Raw genomic sequence first — 11,132 nt, forward strand, 5'->3', positions numbered from 1 at the left:
TGCACATCATGTTGAGTGTGCAAAGTGGTTTTGAACAAAAGAACTTGTTTGCTGGATCAGGCCAGTGGCCCACCCAGTCCAGTATCCTGTTCTTAGAGTGGCCAACCAGGTGCCTGTGGGAAACCAGCAACTCTCAACTGGTATTCAGAAGCATTTTTTTGCTCCAGCTGTGGGGGCAGAGCATAGCCAATGTAGCTAGTAGCCATCGATACCCCCATGAATCTGTCTAATCCTCTTTTAAAGCTGTCTAGGTTGCTGGCCTTCACTGACTCCTGTGGCAGTGAGTTCCATAGATAAACTACATTGGAAGTACAGTGGTACCTGGGGTTAAGAACTTAATTCGTTCTGGAGGTCCATTCTTAACCTGAAACTGTTCTTAACCTGAGGTACCACTTTAGCTAATGGGGCCTCCCGCTGCCACCACACAATTTCTGTTCTCATCCTGAAGCAAAGTTCTTAACCTGAGGTACTATTTATGGGTTAGTGGAGTCTGTAACCTGAAGCGTATATAACCCGAGGCACCACTGTAGTGGATAAAGTTAAGCTTTATTTTGCAACCTTTATCCCTTGCAGCATCACTCCAAGGCTGACTGTGACTTGCCCAAAATCCCAGCTTCTGCCTGCGGGTCAGTTTGCATCACCCAGATCTCTTCTATCCTTGCAAACTGTCCTCTGAGTCCGAACCAGCCCCCACGTGCTCATGCACTTACCTGCAGAGCTTGATGGAATTATTCCAGCAGGCCAACAAAGCAGACTTTGACTTGTCTCTAGTCCCGAGAGGTGTCTGTATCTCAGGTGACTGCCTCTCCTCTTCACCTGAGCTCTTTCCTTTTTAAGCTCCCACCTCCCTTGTCTCCCCACCCACTTCATCTTGACAGGGAGAAGTAAAGCGGTGCCACTCACGCAGCAGCCCGCCCGTCTGCCAAAACCGAAGCCCCGCTGAAACCCAAGCGCCACAACTTGTCTGCCCTTCAAAGTTCCTGGGATGATTGTGCTGTTCTGGGCCCTGCTGCCTTGGAGTAACCGAGCCCGCAACTGGCTAGCTAGACTTCCGCAAACACCTGCAATCTGCCCCCAACATAGAATATCTGCGCAAGAAAAAGCACAGAATGTGGGGGGAGCCTTGGCTGAGTTGTGGCCCATTTAGTCCAGCATCCTATTCTCACAGTGGCCCACCCACAAGGGAAACATACCACCAGCAGGATTTGAGCACAAGAGCCCTCCCCTCTCCTGCAGTTTCCAGCAACGTATTCAGAAACGTTTCCTGCCTCTGACCATGACGTTGGTGGCCATTCACTGCCTCCTGTGGCAGTGAGTTCCATAGTTTAGCAATGTAATGAGTGAGTTTCATTGGAGGTCCACTAACTCCAGTATTATCTCCTCCTGGCAATATGACATTCTCTGACAGCCCCCTTGGCACTCGTCAAGGCCTTGTTCTCCCCCCCCCCATTAAAATTTAAATCAAGTTTTTATGGAGGGTGGCTGTCCCGGGGAGGGTGTTGCCTATTCCTTCCTTTCTTTCATTTATGTTGGGCTGTGTTTAGGTGTCTTGCAGAGAGGTTCTGAGCACAGCCAGTCTGTTTTCTGCTGCAGAATAAGCATTTTGCCATGCCCACCACAACTCTCAAATATGGCCCTGGAACCCAAGAAGGTAGAGGACCTTAAGGCAGGGGATCAGGGCTGGAAAGCTGGAATTCTCTCAGCCTTGGATAGAGGCAAATCTTCCCTTTGTTCATCATGCTCTGACCTGGATAGCTCACTTGGTTTGAGCATGGTGCTGATAATGCCAAGGTTGCAAGTTCGAATCCCTGTATGGGATAGCTGCATATTCCTGCATTGCAGGGGGTTGGACTAGATGATCCTCAGGGTCCCTTCCAATTCTACAATTCTAGGATATGTGAGCATAAGGAGATAGGTGGGTGGATTGGCTGAGATTGGGCCAAGGGGCATCAGTGGCTGTCGCCCAACCGGCCCACCTCCTTCTGCGGAAACTGCCCAATGGGGACAGTAGACGAAGGCTCATAGCTTAGTGGAAGTGCTTTGAAGGCACCAGGTTCAATCCTCGCTGGCATCTCCAGGGAGGGCTGGGAGAGAGAAGAGCTGCTGCCAGTCAGAGTAGGCAATACAGAACTAGATGGACCAATGGTTTGGCACAGTGCATGACAGCTTCCTCCTGTTCCTGTGCTGGGAATCAGGAAGGAGAAGCCCCAGGTGGAAGGTGTTCAAGGGACCAGAAAGGGAAACCCCTGCAGGCCAAGCTCTGTGATCTGAGCTAGCGGGCAGGCGCCAAGGCAGCCCGTTTCCTTGCCAAGGGGCCTGACAGTTTTCTGGCTCTTATGTGCGCTAAGTGGGTAATTCTGTTGCTTCGGCAAAGATGCAATCGCCCTTTCAAGCGGTGCTTTATCCAGTTTGGCGCAGAGGTTATTCCAGGACACAAGGCTCTTGCTCCACCCAGGAGGACCCTCGCAGAGATGCCGCTGGATTGTGACTACCAGGTCTGCAGCCACATTTATTTATTGAATTTAATTTTTTTTAAAGTAATATTTATTAAAGGTTTAAGGATTACAGAAAGAAAAAAAGAAAAAACAAAGTTAAACAAAACAATGCATTACAATAAAGAAAAAAACAGAAAACACTATTTATCTTAACAAAACAAAAACAATTAAAAACACATCGAATATTCCCATAACTTATCTTTCATTTACTTGTTTCATTGACCTCCTCCCACCTCCCTTTTTTGTATTCTAGTTCAGTTAGCTATTTCAGCAAATCCTTTCCATCTTTCTCAGTTTTTGTCCTATAATTTGTCTTGACACAATCTAACCTTACTTTCCCCCCTTTAGCCCATTAACAATCTATTTTTACTTAATTCTTTATAGCATTTCTGCTAAAGCCATATAACTTCATTCCAACATCCTTCTAACATTCATTAATTTTACAATGTTTCTGTAAATAATCTTTAAATTTCTTCCAATCTTCTTCCACCGACTCTTCTCCCTGGTCTCGGATTCTGCCAGTCATTTCCGCCAGTTCCATGTAGTCCCTTTATTTATTGAATTTAATGCCCTCCTTCTCCCCAAAGGAAAGTGATGAAATAATACTACTAACAACAAGTGATGAAATAATACTAATAAAAACAATCCCAGTACAGATGCAGACGAGAGAGTCGAGATCCACACTTAAAAGGCTCCTTGGGAGAAGAAGGTCTTCAGTAGGTGCTGGAAAAAATGGCAGAGATGGCGCCTAAGACAGTGAATAGTTCCCAAAGTGACAGTACCACCCCCTGGGCGGCAGTGAAATTCCGGGGGGGGGGGCTCTCTAAGAAGCAAGGGGGTAGCAAGGAGCACTAGAAGCAGGAACATATCTATCTAGGCTCCCTTGCACCCTTGGCAAGGAGATGTTGGTCATTCAGAGGAGCGAAGGAGCACATGGCAAAGCAGGTGAGCTCCTAGCTACTCCCAGCCAGAGTGGAGAGGCACAATTTTGTGCCCCTGCACCATATTCCAGGCCTCTGCCCTTGTGTGTGGGGTGTCAACCTTTCCAACTCCTGGCTAGAAGTATGTACTGTATGACTATAAGGCTTTGAAAAGCTGGTATTATCATTGCATCAAGTGAATCAGTTTGGTGGAATTTACGTATTTGGATTTTGTACAAATGTGCAATTAAACTGCTCCTGATTTGAATGTTATTGAGTTATTGTCTTCCTAGGTGGTTCATGCAAGATACTATTCCGAATCATGCTTTTTACAGGGTAGGGTAAGGGGGCATGGGGGATGAGTCTATGAAACCGAGGGGCAGCGGTTGAAAAAAGTTTGGGATCCACTGCTCTAGGAAGTCGCCTTCTACCAGGTCAGACGCTTGGTCTGTTGTTGTTGTTTAGTCGTTTAGTCGTGTCCGACTCTTCGTGACCCCATGGACCAGAGCACGCCAGGCACTCCTGTCTTCCACTGCCTCCCGCAGTTTGGTTAAACTCATGCTGGTAGCTTTGAGAACACTGTCCAACCATCTCATCCTCTGTCGTCCCCTTCTCCATGTGCCCTCCATCTTTCCCAACATCAGGGTCTTTTCCAGGGAGTCTTTTCTTCTCATGAGGAGGCCAAAGTATTGGAGCCTCAGCTTCACGATCTGTCCTTCCAGTGAGCACTCAGGGCTGATTTCCTTAAGAATGGATACGTTTGATCTTCTTGTAGTCCATGGGACTCTCAAGAGTCTCCTCCAGCACCATAATTCAAAAGCATCAATTCTTCGGTGATCAGCCTTCTTTATGGTCCAGCTTTCGCTTGGTCTAGCCACCCCCAATATTGTCTGCTCTGATAGGCAGCAGATCAGGCAGAGGCCATTCCCATCAATTCCTACCAGATCTTTTGAACTGGAGATACTGGGACTTGAACCAGTGACCTTATGCATGCCGAATCTGAGTTCTTCTGCCATTGAGCTATGACCTTCCCTAAATGAATTGTCTCTTTGTTCATTTATAAATTTAATAAATAAATAAAATTTGTAGCCCATTCAATCCTCTTTTTGTATCTTGCTGGGGCATTTCAGGGACATGTTAAGGGTATCGCAAGCATAACTGGAGTCAATCTGGAATCCTTTAACTGCCAAGAGAAACTGCCTTCATGGACCATGTTGGTCCCCCTACCTCTGTATTGCCTGCTCTGACTGGCAGCATTTATCTAATCTCCAGGCAGGGAAAAAGTCTGTATGCAGAGATTGTGCTCTGTCATTGGCATGAGACTTTACTGCTAAGTATACATGTATAGGGACGTGGGTGGCGCTGTGGGTTAAACCACAGAGCCTAGGACTTGCCGATCAGAAGGTTGGCGGTTCGAATCCCCGCCATGACGGGGTGAGCTCCCGTTGCTCGGTCCCTGCTCCTGCCAACCTAGCAGCTCGAAAGCACGACAAAGTGCAAGTAGATAAATAGGTACCGCTCTGGCGGGAAGGTAAACGGTGTTTCCGTGCGCTGCTCTGGTTCGCCAGAAGCGGCTTAGTCATGCTGGCCACATGACCTGGAAGCTGTACACCAGCTCCCTCGGCCAATAAAGCGAGATGAGCGCTGCAACCCCAGAGTCGGTCACGACTGGACCTAATGGTCAGGGGTCCCTTTACCTTTTTATACATGCTTTAACAAGCCCTGCAGTGGTGAACTGCATTCATGCATCCAGATTTCAAGTCCAACTCTGCTTTGCCCAGTAACTGGCTTCCCTTGGTGGGGCAGAAAATCAGTGCTGCGCACCACCCATCTAGGTCCAGTGGCTTGCCTTTTCGGCCTTGGTGGAGGCTGGGCTCTTCAGCCAGACAAGGCAGTTCCTCCTCCTTCTCTTCTTGGGAGTTTCCACTCACCTGCCCTGGGCGAGAGAAGACTTGCTCTATCCAGCTGAAGAACAGGAGACTGAAGGGCCTTTGTGTGCCAGAGAGGCTTGCCCTGCTTTTTCCACAGTGCCTCCAGAGCAAAAGATAAGCCACCCATTGTTTGGTTCCTTGAGCCCCTCTGATGGAATTGCTCAGTCAGAAAAGCTGAAGGGTGTCAAATCCACAAATCCGCTGGTTCCAAAACTGCCTGAAGGGAAGAAAGGGCAGAGTGCAGCAAGAACATCAGAACATCTCAAATACATGCATGCATCTCCCTCTCCCTTCTCTCTCTCTCTCTCTCTCTCTCTCTCTCTCTCTCTCTCTCTCTCTCTCTCTCTCTCTCTCTCTCTCTCTCTCTCTCTCTCTCTCCCAAAGGCCAGGTGAGTGCTCAACCACGGCACTTTAAAAGTGGGTGCTACTGTCCCATGGGGGGATTACCTGGGGGCGCAAGGGGGTGGCAGGATGGGGGTCTGGAAGTATAAATGACTATCAGACTTTGAAAAACTGTCCTGATTCTTCTGACATTCCACTTCATTGGATCCAGTAGCATACCCTCCAATATTTCTCAGATGAAAATGGTGATGTCCTATTCCATTATTTTTATTTTTATTATTATTACCCTATCAATCTGACTGGGTTGCCCCAGCCACTCTGGGCAGCTTTCAAAACACACACACACACACACACACACACACACACACACACACACACACACATTAAAAGAACTATACAGTGGTACCTCAGTTTACAGACTTAATCTGTTCCGGAAGTCCATTCTTAAACCGAAACCGTTCTTAAACCGAGGTGCACTTTCTCTAATGAGGCCTCCCACCAACAGTGCCTTTCCACGGTTCGGATTCCGTTCTTAGACTGAGGTAAAGTTCTGAAACCAAGACACTATTTCCAGTTTTGAGGAGTTTGTAAACCAATTTGTTCTTAAACCAGACTGTTCTTAAACTGAGGTACCACTGTACAGGGTTGCCTTCAGACGTCTTCTAAAGGTTGTATAGTTACTTATCTGCTTGGCTCAGGGGGTCGCATAACTCCATACCCTCCAACGTTTCTCCAATGAAAATAGGGACGTCCTAAGGAAATGCGGGACGTTTCAGGATCAAATAAGAAACACAAATAGCTTCTGTAAATCCGGGACTGCCCCTGGAAAATAGGGACACTTGGAGGGTCTGTAGTAGGAGAGTCGATGATTAGAAATGTTTCTTTGTAATAAAATGGCCATAGCTGCCGGTCAGTTAAGTGCTTCTCACAGCATCTAAATGAGGTTGCCCTGTTGCCATAGAGACAAATGGGTGGGCCTTTTCCCACCTCATCTGGCTGGAAGCCACCATCCTCCTAGGGTGGAGAACAATAGGCCAAGCAATGATTCTGTGTAGGGAAGGGTTGTACCTGCCCGTGTTGTGCTGATGCGGGAAGTTGGAGACACAGAGGCATCTCTGCTTTGTGCTAGACTTTGAGGCTCTCCTGGAACCCTAAGGAGGGTGCAAGATCTGTTGGGATGTTGATTCTGTGAGCACCTCTATCCTAGGCTCAGGTGGCATATACATGTGTGTGTGTTAATAAAACCATATCTTATGTATATTGTTGTTGTTTAGTCGTTTAGTCGTGTCCGACTCTTCGTGACCCCCTGGACCAGAGCACGCCAGGCACTCCTGTCTTCCACTGCCTCCCGCAGTTTGGTCAGACTCATGTTTGTGGCCTCGAGAACACTGTCCAACCATCTCGTCCTCTGTTGTCCCCTTCTCCTTGTGCCCTCCATCTTTCCCTAATATATGTATACTAGGGGTGTATATTGAGGGGAGAGTTCCGCACCAAATATGCATATGTGGTAAAATTGCATGCCAAAATGGGAAATATGAGAAATGGAGACTAAAAATGCCAATGATTTTTCATCAGCAGAATAATAATAACAATAATAATAATAATATGCCACTACTGTGGCCTGTGTTTTGTTAGCCCAAAAATGGAAAATGTGTGAGGTCCCAACTAAAGAAGACTGGCAACTTAAGCTGACAGAATATGCACAGTTTGCAGACTTGACATACAGAATAATAATAATAATAATAATAATAATAATGTCAGATCAAGAAGAACATACGTTTAGAGAAGATTGAAAAATGTTTATTGAATAATTGGGGGGGATTGTGTACACTTGAAAATGTTGGGAGCATAAAGATAAATTCAACAGTGTAAATAAGTTTTGATTGATGTAATAATGAAATACTGAATGGCTTCGTTTTTTTAAAATATGCAGGGATTTATGAAACGCAAAATGAACCATGGAAAGAGAAGAAGGGAAGTCACTGGTATTTTAAGGATGTTTAAATGAGTATTCTAAATTGTAAAACAGAAAATTCAAATTCAAATTAATAATAATAATAATAATAATAATAATAATAATAATAATAATAATGCATTGATGTGGAAATCTGTGGGGCTGAGCTTAAGGCTTTGAAAAACGAGAAACGCAGTGAAACTAGATTCACTCATCCCTCTTTCCTGAGCAGATGTTTCTGCGCTGAGAATGCCAGCTGCTTAGCAGACCACCACCAGCTGTGACTCCTGCATTGCAGTGGGTTGAACTAAATGACCCTTGGTTGGGATCCCATCCAACTCTCCACTTCTCTGATTCTGCCACGCCAGGGACAAATGCTGTCCAGTGAAGCCCCATTGAGCTTCTCGGTGCTCTTAATTCCCACCCAGACTCATCTCTCCCACTCAGCTGTGTGCTCCCCTCCCCTCCCCCCTGGCAGAGCTGGCCTGGCAGAGCTTAAAATAGGAAATGGCCCATTAGCCTTTGGGCTGTACATCTGCCTTGTGCCCAGGGGCAGGGGCCAGGAGAAGTTACTGGAAGCAATAACGCAGGATAAAGCTCTTGCCATCAATATTTCATGGCAAGCGGGTGTGGGTGTGTGTTGGATGGAGTCCTTGGGGAAGACGGGCGGCAAGCAATCTGCGGTGCTGCCAGGGCAGGACATTGGGGCAGACATCCAGGGAATGAGCAGAAGGGCTTCCCAGTGCAGCAGCAGAGGATGGTGGGTTGGCATATAATAATCTCAGGTGGGATAAATCCTGTTCCCATTGAAAGAGGGAACCCCCCTCCTGCAAGTTCAGCCTTGGTCAACCAGATAAAATATTGTGGGGAGGGCAGTGTCAGACCCTCCAAGTGTCCATATTTTCCAGGGACGTCCCTGATTTACAGAAGCCATCCCAGTTTCTGATTTGATCCCAGAATGTCCCGCTTTTCCTTAAGAAGTCCCTATGTTCATTGGAGAAACGTTGGAGTGTATGGAGTTATCTAGCCCCTCTGCTGTCTGAAGGCAATCCTATACCATTCAGTACCCCCCCGGGGGGGAGCACTGGTAGTTTCACATAGGAAAAACCCCCCACCCCAAAACTTGCTGCAGTAATATAATACTCTGAGTTTATTATTTCTTTCATAAAATTTATATACCGCTTGGTCGTCAAAAAACCACCACAGCTAATTACAAAAAAGATGAAACAATACAGTTCTTAATAAGAAAAATTAACAGTAGCTTTGGATTTTAAAGGAGTTGATATAACAAGAGACTAAAAGCAGATCAAGGCCTGCACCAACTTTCCAAACATCTGGGTTGGCTTTCCTAAACAATTTTTTTTTTTTGCAGGAACAAAATAAGTACAGCACCTGCCTGATATCAATAGGCAGGGAGTTCCAAAGTGTAGGTCCCGCCACACGTAAAAATAGCAAGTTCTTACAAATGTGGAATGGGTATTATGTGGCACTTATAACAGGGCCATTTCTGCCAATTGAAGTGGCCAGGTAGGAGTGAGGTGATCTCATAGTCCCAAGTTGTTTTGGGCCCCCAATGTCCCTAGGAATTGTGAGATATGCTCTGTGGAAAGCAGCTGCCCATCACTGTGCTCAGCTTGGGAATCCCCCACAAATTCCGTTGCATCCTGCCAAATAAAACAGAAGGAAAATTGGGATGTGAATGCCAAAACTCGAGAGCGTGCAGAGGGGTGGGAGGCGGGAATAGGGGGTCTAGACAGACCCCTGTGGCTGACACTGTTTGAATGAAGTCTGAAGTGCCCTGGCACTCTCTGCTGACAGCGGAATCTTCCTGCCTGATCTTGCCCCGGCTAATAGCTTGCCTGTGTGCTTTTCAGAGAAATGATCTAACTTGGAAACAAAGATGAGGTGCGATTCAAAAGAAAGAAGAAAGGAGGGCTTGTTCAGAGGCAGGGTGGCTTTCATCCTGTGTTTTCTTCTGCCCGTAACTATAGAGACTGAGGGGGGGGGGAGACCACCAGGATGGTGAGATGGAAACATTCCCAAAGGAGAAAGCAGAGACTTTCTCCAGGGCTACCCTGTGAATTTCATGGATGACCTATAAAGCCCTATATGGCTTAGGACCAGCCTATCTGAAGGACCACATTCGCCCATATGGACCTGCCTGGGCTCTGAGATCTTCAGGAAAGGCCTATTTCTCATGCTGCTACCTCCACAGGTACGCTTGGAGGAGACGAAGGAAAGGGCCTTCTCCGTGGCTGCTCCCAGACTCCGGAACTCCCTCTCTGGCGAAGTCAGACAGGCTCCCTCCTTGTTGTCCTTCAGCTGGCAGGTGAAAACTCTTTTCTTTTGACAGGCCTTTCTGAACTGACTGTTTTTTAAAGGAAAGGCTTTGTCAATAGTGCTTTGCTATTGTATTTTAATAGATTTGTTTTTTGCATTCTTTTTATTCTGTTACAATTGAATTACCTTTAAACAATGAACATACATATTTTTAGGGGTTTTTTTGTATTTTATCTGTGTGGTTTTAATTTGTGTAAGGCCTTGAGTAATAATGAAACATAATAATGGAGACTTCAGTCCAGGTTACGAGTTCAGCACCCTGTTTGGGGCTCTTGCCTGACAACTGGGGCTCATCACACAGCAGGTCTGAGGAGCCTGTGGCCCTTGCAGTGTTTGGGGCTGAGACTCAGGCTTTGTGCACATGACTCTATGCTCTGGCTCCAATGTGCTCCCACTGATAGCCACAGTCCATAGGTATCCTGTAGTTTATAGACAAAATCCTGCCGTTGGATGAGTTTTCCCTCAAATCAACTCTCATCCAATTTGAAAATGCATGTGAGGGCCCATCCACACCACAGAATAAAGCGGAATATGTACTCCTTGTGTGTTCTTTAATTTCCTCTCGTCTGTACGGCGTTGACCAGAAATAGCAGCTGTCCCGAACGTTATCCCTGCCAAATCTGGTGTTTCCCTATCCCTGGAAAATCCCCAAAGGGAATTTGCTCTTCTTTAGGTGTACTCCCGCCAGCTGTTTGCTCCCACCACTTGTTGCACTATGGATTTATATAATACCATTTTAATAGTTTTATTTTCGATCCCTTTTCTGGCAATCTCTAACATCTGCCTTGCAGGGGGTTGGACTAGATGACCCTTGGTGTCCCTTCCAACTCTACAGTTCTGTGAATTCACCTTTTTGCACAGCATCTTTGCTGAGCGGTTCATTTCAGCCCTAAGGCCTTGTTTCTGGCCAGCCACCTCCAGATCAACCCCCATGAGCTTCTGTGTGGAGTTAGGATGTTTCTGTCCCGCTATGCATCACTTTACACTGGATTACACTGAAATGGGTTTTTTGCCATTTTAACGCCCAGCTTGGAGAGACCCAGGAAGGTTCTTTGCAATTCAAGCCAGGGATAGGGGAACCTGTGGCAACACTGCTGTTGCCGGACCACAAACCCCAACATCCCTGACCACAGACCATCCTGGCTGGTGC

The 11,132-nt window shown here is 46.6% G+C and overlaps 1 long non-coding RNA gene across 1 annotated transcript in view; it reads right to left on the bottom strand.

Moving 5' to 3' along the window:
- The window catches only part of LOC309359471, a 155,847-nt gene that overhangs the window by 47,020 nt on the left and 97,695 nt on the right, over positions 1–11,132 (bottom strand). The gene's annotated exons all lie outside the window — the stretch shown is intronic.

Source organism: Podarcis melisellensis (genome assembly GCF_964234715.1).
Source record: "Podarcis melisellensis genome assembly, chromosome: 16".
NCBI classification, from domain to species: domain Eukaryota; kingdom Metazoa; phylum Chordata; class Lepidosauria; order Squamata; family Lacertidae; genus Podarcis; species Podarcis melisellensis.